The 24855-nt window shown below is 37.6% G+C and overlaps 1 long non-coding RNA gene across 1 annotated transcript; it reads left to right on the top strand.

Annotated features, from left to right (window-relative positions):
• Positions 1 to 1277: 1277 nt before the first annotated feature.
• LOC135578965 (uncharacterized) lies at positions 1278 to 15524 on the top strand. The gene is made up of 3 exons (XR_010471082.1): positions 1278 to 9572; positions 11057 to 11127; positions 13240 to 15524. It is a non-coding gene; the product is annotated as an uncharacterized LOC135578965 (long non-coding RNA).
• The last annotated feature ends 9331 nt before the right edge of the window (positions 15525 to 24855 follow it).

The following is a 24855-nucleotide window of genomic DNA, read 5'->3' as shown; positions in this document are numbered from 1 at the left end:
AGTGCCTGGTGATGATCCACAGAATAATTCACTTCTGACTGCTCCATTTTCCTACAAAATATGATGATTTTTTTCTGAAATCACAGAATATTTTTCTGTAACATATAAAAACTCAGCATCTGGACAGTATGGATACAGAGAAAAACCTGCACAACAGCGTTATCAGTCATCCCTAAGTAGACCGGTTTCCGTCCAGAACATGTTCCTAGCCATGATTATTCTCTGATTTAATTAACCACTAAATAAGTACTGCAAGGTAATTTGTACAATTTCTGTAGTTGATACAGAAGAGAATTGTGACAGCCAAAGACAAGAATAAAGAAAATCTGTCGGTGCCTCTACTGCTGGACCATTGATGACTTCTCCTGCTCAGCTGACATCACAGTTTCTGGTGTAGTTTTCATTCCAGCTAGTACTCGGTAACTCATCTATCTATCTATCTATCTATCTATCTATCTATCTATCTATCTATCTCAGTTAAAAGCGGGGCCCAGACACAGTTTTGTTCTGACTCTCCCATGTCCTCTCCAAAAAATCCTAGGCACTCATCCAGAAATAATTCAAAATATAATTCCTAACACTCAGAAATATTTACATCTGTAATTTTTTAAAATTCAAATTTCTAACTTCTGTTCTGGTCTCAGCTTTGTTATTTTTAGTTCTCTACTGTACTATCATTGTATTTTCATAGCACCTATCTTCAGCTGAGCTTTGAGTTTCCCTTTTTCCTCTCTTTCAAGCACTATGGAGCTAATCTGATTCAGCTTAATAGGACCAGAAGTTAAAGAAGTTCAAGCTGCAGTCAGTGTTTCTCTCTATATTTGCCGCCCACTTGTCCACAACCTGGAATACCCATGACTGGCTCATTGCTCTCCAAAGTCTCTCTTCCCTCCTGTGTGCTGAGATGGGAATCTACGAGGATGTCCTACAATATGTGATTCCTCACTTCAAGTCTCTGATCATCCCATGACAAATAGAGACACAAATTCACATTGTTTCAGAAACAACCCTCTCCTTAGGTCCTTCTCCTCCTTAATTAATTAAATTGCACCAGTGGGAGAAAATTTAACAGAGAGATTAAAGGGTAAAAAATTGCAAGTAAAAGCAGGAGTAATTCCAGGATGCAGAACATATCTCCTCAGTTCACTAATTTTTTTACATCTCAAAATATTTATTATGTGCACACATTGTCTTATTCAGATGTTTATCCATAACATTTCACACTCCAGTGATTTATTTTCTGCTATTTGTTTTCTTGTTTGTGTCTTTCAGTGAGGAAAGACCAAGCCATCCTCAAGCCAGACCTTGCCCTTGGAGTAGCCTCTGAAACATGCCCTTGAATGTTACAGAAGGACATATGTTTTTCCATTTGATTTCAAATGATTTTGACAAATTTTAAAATTCTCACATCTTCACCAAAAACTTACAGGCCAAATATGCTCTGGGTTAGATGTTGCTTTTCTTTGTATTGTTAAGAAAACTGAAGCTTTTTTTATACCAATCAGATGCAAATTCTGTCAACTCACTTAGAATATTTTGAGCATATTTATTTATATGTAGAAACTACCAGGATTTTCAAATGTTTTATGGCCAGTCTGTCTTTGTTTGTATTTAAGATACGAAAACCATACTATTTAAACTTCCTCCAGTTTTCTATATTGGTGCCAGACAGGGCAAGGATTGACACTGGTAGGACTTCCTTTGTAAAGTTATTCAGTTCTGGCCGGTTCCATTGTGTTATCTTAATGAATATGTCATTCTGCTTGTGAATACAGCTGGTATGTTGGAGATTTTTCACTGAATTACACGAAGTATCTGGCTGATGTGAGTATGGAAAAACAATAAGCACATCTGCCTGCATTATAGTAAATTATTCACTGTAGATCTAATTGAGCTAACTATGTCTGCTAGGATGGAGAACAATGTTACAATCCTGTAAATGCAGTCTGAAAAATCTAGCCTGGATTAAATATTTGGGCAAATAACACGGACACCACTGCTTTGATTCAGTGCAGCCTACCTTGGGAAGAAGAACCTGGTTTTTAATCAGACCACTATCACATCTTTGGCAAACCCTGCCCTATGCCCCTGAAGTAAGTACCTGATTTGGGAATGTCATAGATTGAATACCTGGATCTGAATATGCTTTAACTTTGTTGGTTTTGGCTAACTTACAACCATGTAATAGGTCCTGTCTGAAAATTTGTAGGTTCAGACCAATAACCTGAGTGCAAAAGGCCTATTACTAATGTATTGATTCGTTATTTGACAAAGTAGAAGTTTTGAGATGCTGCCTACTTGAATATAAACCAGAAAGGCCAATAATGTTACAAATGAGACATTTCTTTTGAGGCGATCAATCTGTTCGCATTCTTGCTGCCCTAAGATCCTGCCTGTGCAGGGACCAAAAGAAACTTTGTGGGGTGTTCAGTGCACTCTCATCTCCTAGAATCTGCAGCTGGGATCTGCTTCAATAAAAAACATGCATTTATTGACAGATAGTCTGACAGCTTTTCAAAGCTGCTTGGCAGCTTGTTTTTAGCAACATGTTGCCATGTTCAGTATTATCACATCTTTTAGATTTGTGTGATACTAAAAGGCCAAACCTTTCAGGTATCCGTATGGGGTGCAAAGCAGGACTAGCACTAAGACACCCAGGAAAATACACCTTAGGGGTTCATTGATTTTTCTTCTAAAAATGTATGACTACTAACCTTCCAGCCCTGTCAGGGACAAGCATCCTAACTACTGTTTTCCAAGCAGTTGCTTTAGGTTGGATTTTTTTTTCCTTTTACCTTAAGCTTGCAGGTGTCTAAGGCAACTAAGCTGAACAGCATTCACAAAACTCTTCAAACATCTGTGAAATGCTATTCAGACCATTTTCCAGGGAACTTAAGAAAGAGTAAGAAACCTTTGCTGGAGTGTGATATGTTAGTCAAACTATCTCTTGTTTAAGAATACAACAGATTGTAGTCAGTGGGGAGTCATTGCGGTGCTTAAGTTCAGCACCTGCAGTAGGCTATAGATGCAGTTCTTCTCTGTTGACAGGGAGGGATTCAGAGCCTGTCAGTAACCCAAACTGAGACACTATAAGAGACAGCAAAATATTTTGTGGTGTTTAAATGGGTGAGTAGAATTAGTTTTGTTTGATTCTTGCTGTTTTTACATCAGGGTCAAGCGATTTGCTATATAGTGAGGACTAATACCTAATACTAATCAATAGGTTCTTACTAATTCTTCTGTAAATTAAATGTGCTACTTTTGAGAGAGAGATTTGCAAGCCTTTACAGGTTGTCTTCGATGGAGTATGACCGAAATACTATGGTGTTCATCCTGCAAAACTGAGCTCTTGATAATGCCTGTAAAATATTGAATAAAACTGTTAAGGTGGTGCAGATTTTAACATTGGCAGTAGCAGAGAGGCTATATTCCACATGGGCTTTCAGGAGTTGTACCCTTTAATAAACTCAGCTTTACACAGCCAAGACAGTACAAAACAAATGTGGTCCAGTTCAAAATGTAAAAAAAAAAAAAGAAACACCCTGTCTGTACTCCTAGCTTATGTGCCTGTCCTTCAGAGTTATATCAGCAGAAATAACTGCTCCCACTACATGTTGTGTCCAGAAGAGGAGAAACAACTGGAAGGTCCCAGCAGCAGCTGGCAAGTAACAATGACTGAATTCCAGATGGATCTAAAAAACTAGTGATACCTCCTGGGAAACTTTGAAAAACATCTTACTTTGCAATGATCCTGTTCACATCACACTCGTTTTAAATATTTCTTTTCCTTTGTTCTTGGCAAGAAGGAACAGATGAGCTCCTGAGAAAAAATTCCATTTTGAGAGACCAGCCCCTGTTAATAAAGGCAGAGAGAAAAAATAGGACAGGGAGAATTGCCACTCCGTTGTGATTTCAGACATCAGCTGTTCATTTGTGCAGTTTCTGTAGCTAGATATTTTTAAAGAATTTTACTAGAGCCATAGGATAAGATACATTAGAAACAACCTTTACAGTAGCTCGTTTAGTCCAGTCCCCTCATCAGAGCAAAGCCAAATTAGATCAGGTAACTAAGGTCCTTAGCCAGTCAGGTTTGGTTGTCTCCAAGGGTGAGTTTTCTCAACCTGCTGTGTTCAATCAAGCTGATACAGCCCCCCATGCAGGTCACTGAAATAATGTGCTCATATGGACTCACAGTCAACTAGCAAGGACCAGCTTCCATAAGGGAAGACAAGCCAGGAGTTAAGGGTGACCCCGGGATAGACAGTATCCCCACTGACAGGGTGTAATTCTGAGCATGCCAGGTAATGGTCTGTGCTGGAAATGGGATCTGTGAACAGCCGCAGACACAGTGAGAGAATGAACCAGGTCCATGGCCCCTCCAGGGAGCCCAGCCAGGAACCAAATGGGACAAGGCAAGAGAAAGAGTGGAAGAGAAGGTTACAATACAGGCCAAACATCCATCCAGGAAGCAGAATCAGAGGCAGGACTGGAGACCAGCATACCTACAACTTAGCCCAAGCAGGGACCGAACCACAAGCCTGAGTTTATACGGGGTTGCTAGGTCTATTGGCAAACAGGATGCAGGTCCCAGGTGAGGCTGGTCTGGACCAATAAGACCTGTCAGTGGCCTCAGGACCCTCACATCGAGATCTTTCTGAAAAGAAGCCCAGCCACCACTGTATTGTTTTCTTTCCTAATCTCTGAAAAGCAGAACTCCCATCTGTCTGGAAACAAATTTGGCCCTGTCAGTGCAAACACCATCTTTACTCAATAGTGTTCTGCAACCTGAGACTCAGCAATGACCTGGAAGGTTCTTGGTGAAGGGTAGGAAGGACAGGTCATACCCTATTCATGTATGCTCTCAGGCTTCTCTTTCACAGCCAGACTCTTTTCCTACTAGATGGATAAAATGGTCCTTACATGTTCAAAATGCTTTCATTAAGAAAGATAACAATTATATGCCATGCCTCAGTTGCCTGAAGGGCTCAAGGGGGGGTGGTTTTTTGTTTTGTTTTGGTTTTCTCCTGAGTACACTATTAAACAGATACTTTTGGGGTTGGCTGGTTTCTTTTTCTCAGTCTTCCTGAGGCATCAATGATCATGTTGCTCAGTGCTCAAAGGTGACACAGACAATTTGTGTTCTTTCACAGTCAGAGCACTGACTGGATTCAGGAAGAATTTTCCACTTAGGTCTGAGTTGCAAAGATGGGTGTAGTAGATTGTCTTTCACTACTAGGGTGCAATTAAGGTACAATTTATCTTCAAATGTGAAGTGGGAAAAGCACATAAATCAATTTCTGTGCTTTGCAGCCTTAGGTTTTGGTCACAACTTGGTTTATCTTTTTCTCTGCCAATGACACACAACTGATAAACCCTGAAATTTAAATGCTTTGACTAACTCAAATCCGGGGTATGGTATTGGGTGACAGTGAGTGCCCAATGATAGACAGAAGGTCAAAATTTAGTAGGATCCCTTGTGGTTATATACTTTATGCAATGAAAGTCATTAACTCATTTTGCAATATTGAAAGATGATGGCCTCTGGCATATTAATCCTTCAAATAACTCTGACTTTTAGCCCCTTTGGCTATAAAGCCTTATACTTTTTCTCCAATACCATAGAATTGGAAAATGTACTTAGCCTGGAAGTTTCTAGATTAAATGTGAAGGAGAAAAAGACTCTACATGTAGTATTGTTCATGCTGTAATATCATAGCTCTGGAAATACTCCTGCCAAGTTTGAATAAAATTTGTTAAAGTTTTACTTAAATTAATTTGATTTGAGGAAGATCATGAGATACAATTACAGAAGGCATGAAGGTTTATTAATGCAAAGCCAGTCTGCTAATTAAAAGCCATTTTGGGGGGTACCTAGTTTTAAAAACAACTTGTTAAATGGCCCTCCATAGTTCCCATGCTGTTTATATCTCAGAAATTAGTTTTCCAGCCACAAAAATGGATAAAGACAATATATTTAATAATTAGACAGTTAAACTTGGCTGAGAGGTTATGACTGTGTCATACTGAAAAACAGGTCTCTTTAAATCACATGCAGACAGCAGCTGTAAACCAACATTTAATTATTCCAAAGGAGGACTGATAACAACTGTCTTACATTAAGAAATATACTTGACAGTTTTGTGGTAGAAAGCATTAACATCAGATTTTTTTTGTCAATTAGAAAAGGTTGTTGTTACTCATCTAGTTTGGATAGCATCAAATATCTCTGTGCTTAAACAACTTTCCTCTTTTAGAAAAACCTTCATCTACATTTGCCTGAGATAGAATATCCATCAAAATTCTTGCTGCAAAGGTTAATTCCTCTCACTCTTGAAATACCTCAGTCTTTTGCTCAGCTTGAATTTGTCCAGCTTAAATTGTATTTTGTATTGCCTGTATTAAAAATGATTTTGTGAAGATTCAGCAACAGTGCTGCATGACAGACAATCATGCCCAGCACATGTCAAGGCCTGTCATAATTATGTCATGTTATACTATAATACAATAGTAATTCTATCTTGTTGTATCATTTCTGAAATGATTAACTGCAGCTATGACTGAACTATTCTATTTTTTTTTGTAAACATGTGTCTCCTGTTTGAGCTATAAAGAAACAACCTGACACTTTGACATCTTAAATAGTAATAGAAAGCATGTATTCACCACAATAATTGGAGAAAAAGATGATCTCGATATTCAGAGAAATGAAACTAGATATTTAAAGTAGCAGCTTCTCTGTTAACTGTTGATATAATTTGGGACTTCCAGTGAAGTAAACAGTACACTGAAGTTACAGCACTCCTGAGAAGATGGTCTCACAGTTTTGATGATTGTTGTTTGGAAAGGCTTTGAGTTGTGTTTAAATTTTGGGAGCCACAGTGAAAGAAGAGTATTTATTTTGAGTCAGGGAAAGAGCTGCTGAGCTCTGATGAAATATGCATTACAGTATATACTTGATATTCACTTGTATTTTTTGCTATTGTTGCTGTCAGTTTTTCCTGGAGCAAGGACACATATAACAGCACCACAAAACAATAGACTGCTTCAGCAGTCAGAGTGCAGATGCCTTTGAAGAAGTCTACAGGTAAGGTCTAGGTAATTTCACAAGATCACCTCTGTTTCCCTCTGTTACATCAAGTGTGAAGATGTACAGATCACTACTGGTAGCATGCCAGTGCCCCATGACCTGGCCTAGAGTCTCCTGTAGGTGAAGAAAGGCAGAGAATAAACAATTGATGATTTTTGGATTCTGCATCTGCTGGTCCATGCGAACAAGACAGCTATCCGTAAGTTTTTCTCCAACATCTATTTTGAGAAGAAGAGTAAGAGCTAACAGACATTTCTAACGTATATATCACTCCTTGGTTGATGAAGTTCCACCAACAGATAGGCAATACGAGCTTTTGAGTTTGATCAGGCTGTAACTACTAAGGGACTGCAGTGCTCACAAAAATAGCTCACCTGACTGTATGGAAGAGCTGATGGACTGTGGTTACCACTGTTTTGCTGGAGAATTTGCACTGAAATGGGGGACTAGGAATAGGATGGTCCACAACCATCTTTATGTGGCAACCTAGGTTAGAAGTCTGCTAGAGGTAACGAAATGGAGATCAATGGAGTGGGTATGGATTTACTGATGCTTTTTCCTTTTCCAGAACAGACAGGCTCCAGCAGTTTAGAAAGTTTGAGCTGCACAGACAGGGATCTTCGACTCTCCTCTGCAGAGAAATAATGTGGTTCTACCCACTGATACCATGAAGAACATTTCTGTACAGAGCCAGTGGTTGCTTTTACAGAAGACAAAATGTCTGAGAAATAAGTGCCACCACTTTTGTCTCACCATGGCAGGATTAGTCCGTTTCAGGAGGGCTCTTGTCTCATCTTCGCAGGAATATTGTTTGGGCTCATACTTGCATTTCCAAAATTCAGTTTATACTTTACTGGCAGAGCACCCTGAATTTATTCTGAAATGGTTGTTAAGACTACGACTGCTTCCATACTGGAACACTGAAAACTATTTATGCTACTGCGTGCTCATAAAATATGTATTTAAACAGTCTTCTCAGAACTAAATGTTGACTGCAGCTGCTCAGTTGAGATCCTTATTATTTGCATTATTATCATGAGATATAGGTACGCTATACATCTTGTATAATTTTCAAACCTCTCTTTGTATGTCAAACTCACTGTGTAAGAGAGGTGGATACTGTCAATGCTCACGTTATATCCTACGTCTCTGGTGCACTGAGCTCAGTTTTACTTTTTTTTAGTTAGGTGTCCAAAAACATTCCTCCTAAATCACACTTTCATCAAAGAAATGGCTTTGTTTGACTGCAATGCAAGCAACTTGACCATTAAGAGTTAAAACCTTTATTTACATGGGAATGTTGTCCACCTTTTTCTGTCAGTGGAAATATAATTTGAAGATTTGGTTATTTGATCTTCTGTAACCCACTGACATGGATTAACAAACTTCTTGGGTGCTTGAACAGTTGGTGTATGTGCCTGCTCTGCCATGAAGTGCAATGGCTTTTTTTCTTGACGAAAAAAATAGGAATTCCATACATATGTTGATAAAGTTTGTGAACTCTGATGATAATTCTTAACACCACCAACTCAGCTTCATCATCTGAAATAAATTTTCTTTGGAATTAAAACAATGTAAATACCCTTTTTCTTGGATGTGAAATTGAACTGTGGCTGCACATACATGGACTCCATATAATCAGATGTACTAGCAGCTTTGATCAAGGTTAATATCTGCCAAACTAGTAACGATTCCTTTGCTATTTTTAAACCTATGTCATACCTTGCTTTCCAAATGCATTTTTTTTCTTGACCTAGAGGATCAGAAGCTGAAATGAGATGCAGGCAGCAACTACAGAATACCTCTGACAGCCTTTCAGTGTTTGCCTGATTCAGGAAACAAACTTAAGCTAGGAAAATATTCCCTTTCTCTTTGAACCTCACTGCCTTTTTAATTTAGGGGTTGAAGCAAAGATGTCGGAAAGCCTTAAAGAAACTTATTTTCCTGTTTGGGTTCTTGACCACAAAGGGCTACTTTTCAATTCGGTTTCAGATTTGATTTCAATGAGGACAAGTGTTCTTCTATATGTCTTCAGAACTCCCCTTGACACGTTAATTTATTATTCAATACCCTTAGTCATGCACTGCTTGCTTTCTTTGACATTTAATAAAGAACCTAAAGACCACAGTAACATTCAAATCTTCATATTTTAACAAAAAATGAAGCCTATTATTTAGAAGTCCAGAATAAGATATTGGATCCTGTGAAACAAAAGATTTACCCCATAGAATGAGGCAAAATTCCTATTTTGAGCCCTACAGTGCTTCTAATGCATTTGAAAGGTATAACATGTCTGATGAGGAAAATATTTTATTTGCCAAAGGACTGAATCTTGCTTTTGGAGCAAACTTATCTTTCAGGAAGAAGGAGAAGACTTTATTGTGGCTGGTTGGACTAAAAGAAATACAAAGGTACCAGAAGGCTGAAGCTCTAGATCAAGTCCTGTGGAAATGGATGACAAGCAAAAGGTTTTAAGAGGTCACAGGTAAATAATAAATTGATTTTTTTTAGTAGCTTTGTCATTCACTACATACCAACACTTCTGCATTAATATGTATCTGGCTTTCTGGAATAACTGAAAGTGTTGGATGATGAAATAATGTGTTTTACTGGGTTTTACAGACAGCAAAGCTCAACTATATATGTCCTCCTCTTTCAATGACTTTGTGCTGTTTTTCCCATGTTTTCACTTTTAACCATAACTTCTCTGAGCCAGAGACTTTCTGCTCAGGTATGTCAAGCTTATTTAATCTTGCCAAAGCTTCCAATTAAACCAGAGGTTTCTTGTGTGATTATTTGTCACACAACAAATAGTAATATCTAATTGTAACACTGACACTTCCACTATTTTATTTTTTTACTTTTTTTTCCCCTTGACTGAAGTTTTAGTGTTCTGCAATATATCTCTAAGGTAATTTCATTTATAGGGAAAAACTGGAGTATTTTGACTGCATGTTCTGTAGCAAAACAAATAACTGTTATTTTTTCAATGAAAAAAAGAATTGTCTTCTTTTTGCAGAAATTGACACCAGGTGTAGCAGGGAGTTCTCATTAGGTGCAAAGTTATTAAAGGCTTTAAACCACTTCATTGTTTTAAAATTATTAAATTTGGTTTATTTTTTTATACTCTGGAAAGCAAGGATACTGATACCAACCCAGGGGGATATGTCAAACTACCTGACCTGAAACTATTATCTCAGCCATTTCTGTTGGACCAACTTTTAGAGAGTCATCCAAGTCTGCATAATGAGACATGGACAGATGTTATTAGGATGGGGCAGAAGCCTCAATAAATGACACCTTGAAGAGTTTCTCCTGTCTTTATAGCAGCTTTTCTGCTATGTAGGCAGCGAAGCCTGAAAGGCTGCTCCTCACAGTCCTAGGGAAGGCAAGTGAGGCCCTTTCCAATTAATTGTGTTCATTGCTGAAACTTTTTTGGGATCACAAAATGGGCTTGCAACTGTAAAAAAAAAAAAAAAAAAAAAAAAAAAAATGGAGGAGGTGGGGAGGGGAGAAGGGGAGAAAAAAACCCTGCTGCCAAACTGTGATTTAAACTGAGATTGGCATCAGCAGACATTTCCACATCAGCCTGTAGCACATCTGGTCCAGACCAAACAAATAGAAGATTTATTCTGTCAGCGAGATCATTTAGCATTCTTTTTTATGCTTCAGAAAGAGCCTGTACCTGTCAGTCACCAAAGCACTAGGCTTTTGGTGGCTGGGCTCTGTTGCTCTTTCTGACTAGCCTTGATCTGAGACTTCTAAGAAGGCTTGTGTTCACCCGCTCCACCTGGGAGACCAGTACCCATGCCAAGTTCATTTCCATAGTCTTATAAAAATCTCCTGGAGGATTTCAAACATCTGCTCATAAGTAAAGAAACATTGTCTTGAGATATAACAATAATATAAAGGGCAACTGAACCTTCCTTGCAAATAAAACTGTGCTAATAAATTATTTTGTTTCAACAGTTTTATACAATTCAAACAACAACAAAAAAAAATGAATAGAGCTAAACAGGCACACACACATGAAAAAACAGGTATGAAGGGTTTTCTTCTAATACTTCCACATACTTTTTGTTTTTTCTTCTGGTCAAGAGGTTGTTTTGTTTTGTTGTGTTTTCTGAGCACTTGATGCTAATTATTGAAAGGAAGAGCTTATGAAAAAAGGTGGTGATACTATTGTTCTAACAGCAATAATTTGTCATCTTTTCCTAACATATTTTGAGCAAAGTTTATAAATATTAACTAACCAAGTCTCACTGCAAACCCTCAGCAGAGTCTCTCCCCTTTGTCAGGAATCTCAGCAGTACAAACTATGAACTCACCTCCTCATCGGACAGAAAATGAAGCCGCTTCAGTCATGAAATGTGTCACCTATTAAGCAGATTTGACAACACTGCAACAATCTGAATAGGAACTGAAAGTAGCTGAAAGAGCTGAGGGACATTAAGACATGCAAAATATAATTACCTGCAGTGGAATTTAAGCGTGATCCTAGAATTAAACTCTTTAATTAATATTAAAGGTACAGACAATTTTAATACAATCAGAATGGGTCAGGACATCTACTTTGCATTTCTGGTTAATTGTAGGGAGGTGAATATAAGAGATGGATGGAGAATGGGGAAAAATAGCACTTCTTTGACTTTTTTATATTTGAAAATTAATAATGTGGTCGATGGCCCAAGCCTGTCAGCATTTAAGAGGCATTGGACAATGCCCTTAACATGCTTTAACTTTTGGTCAGCCCTGTATCCACCAGGCAGATGGACTAGATGATCAGTATAGGTTCCTTCCAACAGAAAATTGTGTTCTGTTCTGTTCTATTCTATTCTATTCTATTCTATTCTATTCTATTCTATTCTATTCATCCTATCCTATTTTATTCTATTCTATGTATATTTTATTTTTATACCATTAAAGAATTGGAGCTCAAAACTTGACTAATGCATTTTCTATATTAGCAAAATGGTGCATAAATGTGTCTAAAGGTGTCTCTATTGTAGTCTTCTGCTCATGAACTTGTTCTGTGTTCTCCATTTCCTGGACAAATCATACATTTGTGAGTTCCTTAAGGAAATCCAACAATCATGATATTGAACTTCGAATTGTTATACAAACACTTGTCTACAAGCATATGAATGCACTGATGTTGTTTTATCTACCTGAAGTCTGTTTAATGATTATGTACTATGAACAACTAGATTGCCCCTATTAACAGGCATGGGGATGTTGTTGTTTAATGAGTAATTCCAAGGCATAATGTTCACTCTTTTAGTAGTTTTTCTCATTGTTATGCAATTGTTATAGACAAATTAATATTTTAATTTTAAAATCATGCCCTCACTCAAAATGTTTTAGCTCTTCACTTAAAAAACAGCTGCTCAAAAAGAATATAAAAAGGATCAATTTCCAAATGAATTCTCTATCATTAGGATACAGAGGGTTTTATTTAAACAAATGGATTTCTTTCTAGAAATGTTTATATCCACAAACTCCCTCAGCAGTCAGAGCATTCAGTAACAGGAAGAAAAATATTCCCTTAGGTTTAAGATTCATGACAAAGGCCAAACTCTGAGCACCCTGACCAGCTTGATGGAAGGGCTAATGTGTTTCTCTCCACTGATTATGAAGAAACACTGAAGAGATTTTATTTTTTGAGCTAAAATCCGCACTATCTTGATGTCTTCCCAAAAGGTGTAGAACAAACTTGTTCTATTATTTTTATGTTTTGTTATGAAGCACTGTCGGAGAAGGGGCCGGAGTGCACAGATGCAGTACTGGTGCTCTGACCTAGTACTGATGCTGTGAAGATCTTATACAAGCTCAACCCAAGTCATGGATCTCTTCCAGAGATTGATTTGCTCACTTCGGCGGCTTGTGTAACACAAGAGGTCAGAGGAGACAGTCACAATGCTCCCTGAAGCCCTTAACAGTCTATGTCTGAAGACATTAAAGAAAAAAATTATTGAAACTGAATTCTGTTTTCCCTTGGATTCTGATAGGCCGTTTCCCAGCTCTCACTCCATCACTTTTCTCATGCATTACGGAATTGAGCCACATGATAGCCACTCTTAGCTAGGATGATCAGCAGAATTAGTCTGTTCAGGTAATGAACAATGATGTAATATAACTGATTTATTTTCCAGCTCAGCCCTCTTGATCTTAGGATGCAGCAACAAAATCACAAAGGAAGACAATTGTTCCTCTGATTGACTAACTCCTGCAGTGCAAAAGTGGTAGCTCTGTGAGCTCACTGAAAGATGGTGGTTAAAAGAGTAAGAGTCAAGAAAAATTGAAACTATGAAAGAAGAGGGAAAGAAGAATAAACCTCATGAAAAGAAAGGGATATAAAGAAGAAAGGAAGAAGGAGAATGAAAAGGAGAGAGAAAATGAAGGTTTAATACATGGGATCATTGCACAAACCCATTGCAATTGTACCAGGAGCAAAAATTGTGGGGAAAAAAAGCTTTGGGAGAGCTTAAAGATGATGTTAATCCTCTCCCTGGTTCCAGCAGTGTATTGTCACTACCTGAAAATCACACAAGCATCAGCAGTTGTAAAATGTGTGTCTTGAGATTTTGAATTATATCCATTAAATAAGCACAGAACTAACCTATATGTATTTACAATGCTTAGTCACCTCAGTAGCTGAGCTTCTTATAGCTCTCCTTGGGCATTGTTTTGTAAACATGAATGTGGAAGAGACTAGGCTAGACCAGGCTAGAAGCAAAGAGCTGGCTAAAGGTTCCTTGTCTGTCATGGGAACCAAAATCACTGTTTTGCCTGCCTTGCAGTAACTGAGGTAGATAAAGGAAATCCTCTGAGGATTACAACCATTTGGAGTAGAGGATTTATTTTTTTTAGTATTATTTCCTGCAAAACCAAGAAATTGAACCCTCAAGTAGGGTCACATCATGGATTCCTCCCCAGAGCGGCAGAATAGCCCATCAGTTTTCAGAAGTGCTCCTGGCCCTGATTTGAAATAAGGGAGAGAGATATTCTAGGTCAGCCTTGACCCAGGAATTTCAGCATGAGGAAATAAACTGAATCACTTAATTTGTGGGCCAATCACCTATCTGCAAGTTCAGCCTCATGAGTGGCTCTTATTCCACTCGTGCACCTTCTCATCTAGACTGACATGGAGAAGAATATCTGAGCAGAACTGTGCAGCCTGCAGGGACTCAGTTGTTATTCCAAGCCAGTAAGACCATAACTTGGCTCTCAATACTCCTATCATATCAGGCTGCCTCTTCTACAGAGAGGCCTTTGCGGTACCTTCTTTTCATTTTGCGACATTGAGTGGACACGAAGGTTGTAACCCTGTGACACTTGTTCAAGGTGCCTCTGGAGGTCAAGATACCCAGGCTACGTACCCAAGACCTAAATCAAAGTGACCTGATCTTCAAAAGCACTGAACTCTGAATAGCTTTAAGAAGAGGTCAGCTTCTCTGAAAACTAGTTTTCTTTGATTTAAGGACTTAATTATGGAACCAGCCCAATAGTAAGCATCTATGTGAAAACACTCAAAACTAGCTAGGGGATTTAGCTACTGAGATCACATTAATTTCAGGACCTTTGAAAATATCTGCCCCAGGTTTGAAAAAGTAGATTTAGAACTTGATTTTTTTTCCCTTTTCCCATTTCACTGCTAATTATTCTTATCTCAACCTCTTCTTAAAACCCATACAGCATTTTGGAAGCCTGCATTAATTCATACAGTGCCTCTACACGCAGTTCTTCACTTTGTTGTAGTTTTCACTGTGATGTATGATTATTAGTTTTATTGCTTTATTCTCTGCTTTTCCTACCTGCCATCATTATCCATATAGTAAATTCTGTTGCGCTCCATCCCGACTGCTTTGCTATTTGTTTTGATAAAGACAGCAGTTTTTGGACCTATGCTAACAAGAACAGTGGCTTGTTACTTCACCAAAGAAACGCTTCTTCTATTGTTCCCACCACCCGTTCATTTTTTTAGTGTCAATAATCATGTTCCCCTTCAGTATAAAGACCCTCAAAATTTTCTGAGTCTGATTATCATTATCTGCAAAGGTTTGTTCTTTGGCCTCACTAGGCACTCGAATTTTCATACATGTTGCAACCTATATGTGTGGAAGAATAGGAAAAAGGAGCAGAGACATGAAATGGAGAAAGTACACCACAGGTTAGCAAATAATTGTCTTACCCGTGGATCTTTGTTTATCGTGGCTCTGCTCTTGGATTCTTCATTATCCTCTAGTTTTTACTTAGACTAGCACAGCAATCAATAGTCACATTTGACATGACGTGTTCAAGCTGGCTTATTCCCCTGTCATGGCATTTAATAAACGTGATTATAACCAGACTGTGCTGAAACTCCTACAGAATAAGCTGCAGAGAGTCTGCAAAAATTTATTGAAGAATGACATGTAAAACAAACCAGACCAATAAAAATTCCCCCTTCTCAGAAGCTGTGTGATGTTTCATTTATTTTGTACTGTTCAAGACTGAAATTTCTATAGACTCCTGAAATTTTCTGTGCTTGGGGAGATCCTTGTTATGTGATGTTAGGACAGGACTCTGCCCACACTCAAGAAATGCAAGACAGGGACCCAAAGTGACTCAGGAACAACTCTGTAGTTTCTAAACAAGAGGCAATTTTTCCTTCCAAACAATCTAACTACCAAAATGATTGACTTGACCCCGGTGACAAAATTTAATATTTTATATTGCAAACAAAGTTGCTGTCAGGATGGAAAAAAAAAGAAAAAAAAAAAAGTGAAAAAAGTTTTTCAAAGATAGTTTGAGAGGACTGTATACTTCTACGGAATCTGAAGAATCACCAGGTTTTATTCTTCCATTTTTTCCTAATTTTCTGGTCTTGTTTATGAAAGTTTTGATTTTTCAAAAATTTCTTCTTTTTTCTTCTGTTCAAATTTAGAAAATGTACAATGAATTAGCACACATAAATGGCAATTACTTAAGGGACTTGGTTCCTAAGTCCTCATTATCTTCAAAAATATGTTACAGTGGTAGTGGAAGCCTGTCTAATTTCATACCAATTTACTTCCAGCCATGATTTTCCGATATATACCCCAGTGATCAAACAAGGGACTAACAAAATAAATTTGTTAGCTTTTACAACCATAAATACAACTTCAGAGGAATAATTCTCCAATAGTGTATTCCTCATTAGTCCTACCATTAAGACCACTTTTCCCAATTTTTCCTCAGATCTCAAGCATGTGAATTTCATCATTTTTAGTAGTTTGAACACCATTAGATCCTGGATACAGGCATTGGAACTTTATTGAGTTATCATGTTGGTATAATACCTGAGACATTCTTTACCAAGGCAAACTAGCACAATGCTACGCAATATTTCTGGATCAACACAGGCCAGACACCATTCCCAACAGGCATTTTGAGGGCTTCTGTTATATTTTAAAGGCTAAAAGAATTTGATGGTATGGACATATCCAGTCATTTGGCCTATGGGTCAGATAACTGTAACCGAGTGGTTAATTTACCAGTACAGATGTAGTTGTGCTGCCTCCTGAATTCCTATGTGAAATCTCGTATTTCTTTATATTCTTCTGGTGTCCTAGGCAGCAATGAATCTCAGCCATGAATGTTGCACTAAATGCTTTATCGGCATAGGAGAGCTGCAAAAATTGCACAGTTTTATGTTGAAAGGATATCAGTACCAGTCAGAACCTCAGTAAAATGAGTCGAATAACTATTCATTGGGATATCAGCTTTTGCCTACTCCAGTTGTAATTTGATTCCCAGAATATTTTATAAAAGTGATAGTTGGTTTGTTCCATCAAATTCCAAGGAGTCTCTCAATCTGAGTTGCTGTAACTCAAGCCAAATTTGGGCTTTCAGTACAAAACTTGACAGGTCTGTAAAAGAGAAGGAGACCATGCAGAAGAAACATGCATGCATATATACTTACATTCAAATCTGCAAACAAAAGTACATTTGGTTCTCTTCCAAATTTTCAAAGCCTTCAGTTCCTATCTCCAGCTTTTGTTCCAGAACCCTCTGAAGTAACTAAACTATAAATGGAGCTGTGAAAACTCAATAAACTGGGAGAAGTGCCTGAATATTGCTCATCTACTTTAAGGAGTTTCAAGAAATATATAGATACTCCATAAAAGCACAGTGAAATTGTGTTGATGAAGGTGTCAAAATATGTACATACAGGGAGGGATAGCTTGATACAAATTTAGACTTAAAATGGTTTATTTTCCTGAGGTTGGAATCTGCCAGAACGTTCACTTATCTGTCGTGTATCTGTGATGTTTAATACATTTTACAAGAACAAGAAAGCAATTCAGCAAAGATTGCAAGAGAGACTAAAGTAAATGTCATTTAGGAATGACTTCTTAGCCATGGGTCATAGGAGAACTTATCAATATAATACAAGAAAACATCAGAAACATCAGCAATTTTTTTATGTGAGATAAAGGGAACTTTGCACAAATGCAGGGCAAGGAATTATTTGAGAAAGGTGAAAAAATATGTGTATAAACAACCCAGCAGGATACGAAATATATCTGTAATAAGGTAGCAGAATCATATAATAAATGCACAGCTGTATAGGATCATAGACTAATGCAGATTCGAAGGGGCCTCAGGAAGTTTCCAGTCAAACCTCCTGCTCAAAGCAGGGACAGCTGTAGCTCAGGGTTTGATCAGGGCAGTTGTTCAAAACCTCTGAGGATGGAGATTGCACAATGACTTTGAGCAACATCTTCCATCATTTAACTCTCCTCATGATGGAAGCTTCTCCTTACATCTTGTCTGAATGTCTCTGTTTCACCTTTTATCCTTTGCCTCTTGTCCTCCTGTAATGTACCACTATGAGGAGCCTGGCTCCGTCTCCTTGATACCCTCCCCACACATACTACCCATTCCCCAGCCTACCCAATGACACATCTTCTCCCAGCTAAACAAGCCCATTCCCCCAGCTTCCCCTTACAGGATAAGTGCTTCAGTGACAGTCATCTTGGTGGCCTCCATTGAAGTCAGGGTACTTTGTCTATGTCTTTCCTATATTGCAGGGTCCAGAGCTGGACATGGTATACCAGATGTGATCTAACTGCAATGGAGGATTTCAACAAGAGTATTGCAGTCAGCGCATATTTGAAATAATAATAATCTCAAAGCACTGTCAATATAGCTCTGAAAAAAAAAGACTGTCCAGAACTTACTGTAATTCCCATTGGGAAATATAAGGAGGGGAGATTTCAAGTGAGAGCTGGAAAACACAATGTTGATTCTATTCCTGGCTCATTCAATGGCCAAGTATGGAAATGTAGGCAAGTTGCTACCCATCTGTGCCTCAAAGTAAAATGGGCTTCAGCAGCAAAGTTTTCAAGCAGGATACCTAGACTAACATATGTTTATCCAGAGCATCTTACACCATGTAAGTGAATGGATTCTACTTTTTTACTACAGCTTTCAATGAGCCACATTAGTTTTTAACTCATTTTCTACCTGAAAAAAATCTCTGAGGAATTCAGATTTGTTCTGAGAGCTAGGCTGCGATCTTGAAGCACTGAGTCTTTCCAGCTATGTCTTTGTAGACGTATTCTGCTGCAGTAGGGATCTTAATGTCTTTGATAGTCTCCTTCTTCATTAGGTATTTCTAGATTAGTAAGTCATACAGTCATTTCAGCCACAGAGAACTCAGTGCAAAAACTGTAAGAGGATGGTTTAATAGACGTTGCTTGAAACTATAACTTCTGCTCTAACATTAGTATTGAGCTAAACTTCTTGAAAATGCATTATACCAGCCCAGCTTAGTTTCTTTAAATCATGCACCCCTTTGACACACACACAAAAAAAAACCCCACAGCTACAGATATATTAAATTCAATTAATTACTACTGTATCTTCCAAACCATTTAATTACTGAACTTTTTATAAAAAAGAAAATGGATTATTTGGTTTTGTTGTTGTGGTGGGTTTTTTGTTTTGTTTGTTTGTTTGTTTTAATAATCAAGGCATTCTGCAGAAGGCCTGTATTTGGTTATTAGTTAAGATCTGAAATCGGATGGGCATTGACTATAGCAGCAGAACCTTGTCTTGTGGTAACAAACTATTCAAATTTGGTGATTATAAGACCTTAAAAATGTGTGTTAGCCCACATGTTAAGTAATTTTAGCACTTAAGTAAGTACATACTCATAGCCAGGGGGAGCAGAGATAGGCCCCTGAGAACGGGACTCTGAAATAGTTATCTACATAGAAGAATAGGTGTCTACATAGAAGACTTTTTAAAAGTATTGGTGAGTAACACTCTAATACTCGATGGAAAGAAATGAGCACTTTAAGGTGGTGGGGTTTTAATATATATATACAATGGGATGAAAAAACAATGGGAGTGAAATCTCCCCGTGCACAGACTTCAAGTTACCCCTATGTAGCTGTCTCAATGTGCGTTCTTTGCATATGTACGTTGTAACAATCTCATTCCACAGGACTGTCATTTTACTTAGCTTCATTCTTCCATAAATAAAAGATAGTTCAAATGCTTATTGATAATTTTCACATCATTTTAAAGTTTCCTAAACAGTGAGTCTTGTGTTTGTTTGTTTGGGTGTTTTTAATGTTAAGATCCCATATGGACATGCTCATCCAAATTATTCTCTTAAAAAAAAGTAATTTTGTCACTAAGCTAGGTCTATCCTAATTTGCTCTGCTTTAAGTCTGCGATAACTCCATTAATGCTACACAGATCACAAAGAATGTAAAACTAATGTCATACTGATCAAATCTACTCCCAATAGAGTCCATTTGAATTTACACCAGTGTGATCCCAGGGGAAGATGGCAGCTCCTTATTTATTCTTCTTTTCTCCTTTCTTTCACTGAAATTCTGCCAAAACTGATGACTTCTTCCTCAGCTGGCTCCCAGGAGCCAATGGGTCTTTCCCCACCTACCCTCAACTAATGTGAGTTGTTTTCTCCCTTTTATACAACCACCAAAATTCCTAGAGCATTTAATCCTTTTCACTTTCTAAATATAAATGCTAAATTTTCCACAGAGGAGGTGCCCTGGGGGGGAGTTTTGCTCACACCCAAGAATGGATGTCAGTTAATATTTGGACATGATTAATTAACAGTAAACCCTAAGGCAAACTTTGCTATTATGAAAATAAGACAATATTCCAGATTATATGAGCGGCTGCCTATATGACAAAGTTATCCAGATGCTCTGAGATCAACAAAGATTTGTCACAGATATAAAGGCAGTTATTATTTTATGAATTTCATGTTCAGATGAATTATTTTTGTCCCTCTTAGACATTACAAGAATGACCTCAGGATAAACCATTATTTGAATTACCTCTCAGAGACTCAAACACTACTCAAATTTTTCTAATTTTGCAGATAATTATTTGGAGCTCATATTCTTTTCCTAGTCAGTGGCTAATTGGTACTTTACCATAAAAGTGGAAGGCCAACCTTACTGCATAGCGTATGTAAATCTTGGATTTCACTTGCAGCTCCCTCTTGGATGGAAAACAACCTCTGTTTGACAAACAGAGCTGAAACACACCATGGCTTATCTTGAGAAACAAAAAGTAGTTTTTCCAGAAGAAACTAAAGTGGGTCATTGTGTAGGCAAATTAGAGTCATGCATATTTCAATAGATTGTAGATGCTGGGATAGCTAAATGAACTCCAGTACCAAAGAGCTGAAAACTACACCAGTAGGAAGGCAGGCAGAGAGGCACATAGCTAAATAAAATGTGCTATTGAATGTGTAATGGCAGATATGGTCAGAACCTTAATTTTATGTCTTATTGAAAAGATATAGGGAAAGACTTAATAGGTCTTCATTATCACAGAAAATTGCATACTTGTTTTGCTTCATAAAATAAGGCTGTCAATTTTTTTCTGCTATGGAACATTTCAGACTCTTTCCCAAGGCAGTAAATCGGTATCTGAAAATGTTCTATCACTGTTATTCAGGTATTTTCTTTTACCTCAGGCCTGGGTCTAGAAGTATTTGGAGACATTGCGAAATTGTGTCTTCTGATTTTGAGAAAAACAAAACGAGAAAGCAGCTGTATTATGAGATCGACTAAAACTTCTGGTTCTTTTGTGTTAACTTTTCAATGGAAGAATCTGAGAGAATCAAAAAATAACTCTTTTTAAAACACAGAAACCAGAACCTTAGGAAAGTCTGATGGCAGAACAGTGCAGACAACTATTACAGAAAGTAGACTATCAAAATCTGATACCTCTTCATAGTTCTACAAATACATTTTCGGCCTCTCATTAAAAAAAAACAGTTTTTGCAAGGCATTGCAAATGCACTTGGAGCAAAAAACCCTACCCATTACACACCTATAACCCTAAACCTCTAAATCCAACTTGACAAAGGCAAAGAATGAGCAAAACTCTCAACTACACTGAAACTTCAATCCAAATTCCCCTTCCAGTTCTTGACTTAATTGAATATCACCAATTCATGACAGCTTTTCAATTCTGATGTGAACATCTCTTTTATTGAAGCATGGTTCCATCTCTAATGGTAAATTCATTAAAAAAGTATTTATGAACTTTTATTTTTGAAGATTCTGGATGGTTACATTAAGTGAGCAGAAGAAAATTCAACCAGAGAAAGTGAATTTACCTCTGGGAAATACTCAGTTGATATAATTTCTCTCCAATTTCATAACCCTGCCATTGAAATGTGCTAAGGTCAGCTCAGAGCAAAATGAAATAGAGGATAATTTTGCAATACTCCCCCAGTGTAAAATCTTTTAGGCTATATCCCGAAAGTATGCTCAGATTTCTGGTCCAAGCAATGGTAAGTGCCAGTTGTGAACACGTAGTAGGGAAGGTTAGAAGAAACAATAGAGGCAAAAAGGTTTCTTCAGGTCATGCCCATCCTTTTTAACCTACAGGAAAGAGTATCACTCACTGTTACATTCTTATTTGAGTTTCCCACCAATATAAATAGAGCTGAGACAGGCTGTACTGTGGTATATGGAGCAACACAGATGCCTGATGGACAAGGACTAGTTCCACTAGTGTAAGATCTCAAATATGATAGAGACCTGAAGTGAATCAAGTACAGTTTAACATTGTTACTAGAGACTTCAATTACAAAATGAAGAGTAGAATTATTAATTTTTATGCACGATTCCAGTTAAGATGGCTGCAAGTGAACCAGAGAAAAGGATGAGAAGTCAAAATTATCACCACAAATAGATTTAATTCAGCATGCCCAAGTGTAACATTCTGCAGTTATACAGTGAATATGAATTGCACTGGTGCAGAATGGTAGATGTTTGAATAGTCAGTTATTATCAAAAAACTACCTGCATACTATAGGAACAGCAACTTGTCTCTGTCATTTTGTTTCCAAGAGCCAACTGTAAGGCTGGGAGATATAAAGAAGATTTCTAAAACAAGTCAAATAATTTCACTGCACTCTGAGTTTTCAGCTGGAAGCAAATGTGTCTAAAGGGAAGTAAAAGAGATCCTTAGAAATACAGAAAATGTAATAATGGGGAAATATTGGCAAGATGAGAAAGATTCCATTAAATCAGAGGCAAGAGATGCAGCTGTTCCTGAAAGACTTCTAAAACTGGTCCAAGAAGTATAAATGTTAGAATTATTAAAATGCCATAACAGAGAAAACGTTTGCAGAGACTTTCTTGATACCACGATGGGCAAAAGAAACATGATATCCTGTCTCATAGAAACTGCAAACCTTGAATTCTCCAACTATCTGGTCTAGGGGTTCTGAGAAAACCTCCTTCCTACAGGATGGATGAATATCTTGTAAGATACTTCATATAAGGCTTTTACTTTCTAAGAAAAAGTGTGACAATTTGTGCCAGTCAAACCTTGTGCAGTATTTTAGACATGTAGATGGAAATTATTATTATAATTAAATGTGGAGCAGACCTGAAAATAACAAAGACAATTTTAATAAGTTACACATCTGTACTTTTCGTTTCTGTTCAGAATGTTACTTGCAAAGGGACAAAAGAGAAGAAAAATGACACTTTTTAGGAAGCCAATCAGAGAATGTAAACTTACATCTTGGAATTCATGCATGCAAAAAAACTACTATAAGGCCTGTTAAGGATGCCAAACAACATTCACCACCTGAAATTTGTAAGATTTTCAGCTATTGCATAAAATTGCCTGCAGCAATTAACCTTACCGAAACAAATAATCTTAAAGTTTGTGCTACAAATCCACATCACTTCAGAGAGATACTAAATTAGAAAGACTGCACTAGAGAAGGAGAAATAGAAAAAGAAAGTGCATTCCATGTGGAGTTTATAGCAAATTATTTTAAAATATGTTTTAAAAGTCATCCAAAAATCAGTTACATTCAATGGTGTCTGTCATGAATTCTGGAAGAACATGATATGAGATATCTGATTATTTTTTTTTAAAAAAGAAAAAGATGAGCAGATAACTAACAGAATGATTGCAGATACTTAGAAATACAGATTAACTCAGTCACAACACCTTGTAAATAAAAACCCTTGGCTTTTCTAGAAATGGGAGGATGCTTTAGTTTAAGAGCTTAGCATTGTCCTTTGCACACGCAAAAGTACACAGAGAGGATATGCAGTAAAGGTAAAATCAGACAGATTTTGGGGTGAACATTTTCATGGCAATTATGCCATTAATGGTTTATGAAAAAAATATATATATATGTATATATATATGTAGTATGACATTGTATAAGCAAAAGAGATAAAGAGGCCACATACATATAAGAAGACCTGCCTGGTCACCTTCCTGTGTAACCTCATCTAGGTGTTCCTGCTCTGGCAGGGGGATTGGACTGGATGATCTTTCAAGGTCCCTTCCAATCCCTAACATTCTGTGATTCTGTGATATAATGGGAAAATGACCTCAATTGCATTGCCAGCTATTTCTACACCAAGCTCTAGAAACACAGCCTGATGGAGGGAGCAGACAGCCCTTGCAGCCAATTCTCCCTTCCTCATTCCTCCAGCCAGATACTGAGCAAACCTGAGTCTCCACAGCTCCACAGCTACCTCACTTTTGTAACCTATAAGCAGCAAAATTCAACTTTGCTCCCACTTCTGAAAAGGCCATTGCAACATATGCATTTGGGATTCTCAAAACAACCCAGCAGAAGAGCATAATTTTTCCTTGCTAATCTCTGTTTCCTGCCTACTCCAGTGCTTTGTTTATTCAGTCCTTCTGCTGTTCCCTGCCTCCCGTACAAATGTTGTTTTGACATCATGGTCACCAGGTGCCTCACCACCCCTTCCATCAACAGACACTTGTGCAGCAGATGGTACAAATGGGTTGGCAATAATTTAGTGCCTTGGCGTTGGATTGCCTTGTCTGGTGCTTGTAATGGTGACTAGACAGGGTTAATGACAGTAGCAGGGAAAGAAATATATAAAAAAAAAACCCCAAACCTGTAAGGATACACTTTCAGAGAAGCTCTCCCAAGAGCCAGACACTTCACTGAAATCCTCTATTCCTAAGAACCACGAGCTACATTCTCTAGCAAGAGAGGTTTATTTTAGAAAGGTACCTTCAGTTTAATCACATTAAAAATGTCAAGATTTCCCTTGTCTCCTTTGATCATCATAACTCTAATGACTCTGATTACATTTTCTGCCTTGCATCACAAAGTATAGTTAGTTTAGTTATGATGCTCTAAGGATAGAAGCTAAATAAGACTAGCAAGGGGTTGTGATATCTTTCATTAGACCAACAAACAATTATCTATGTGTTACAGACCTATTGGGACA

This window comes from Columba livia, chromosome 3 (assembly GCF_036013475.1).
Source record: "Columba livia isolate bColLiv1 breed racing homer chromosome 3, bColLiv1.pat.W.v2, whole genome shotgun sequence".
NCBI classification, from domain to species: Eukaryota; Metazoa; Chordata; class Aves; order Columbiformes; family Columbidae; genus Columba; species Columba livia.
The sequence above is the reverse complement of the archived record's forward strand: the minus strand, read 5'-3'. Positions and strand labels throughout refer to the sequence as shown.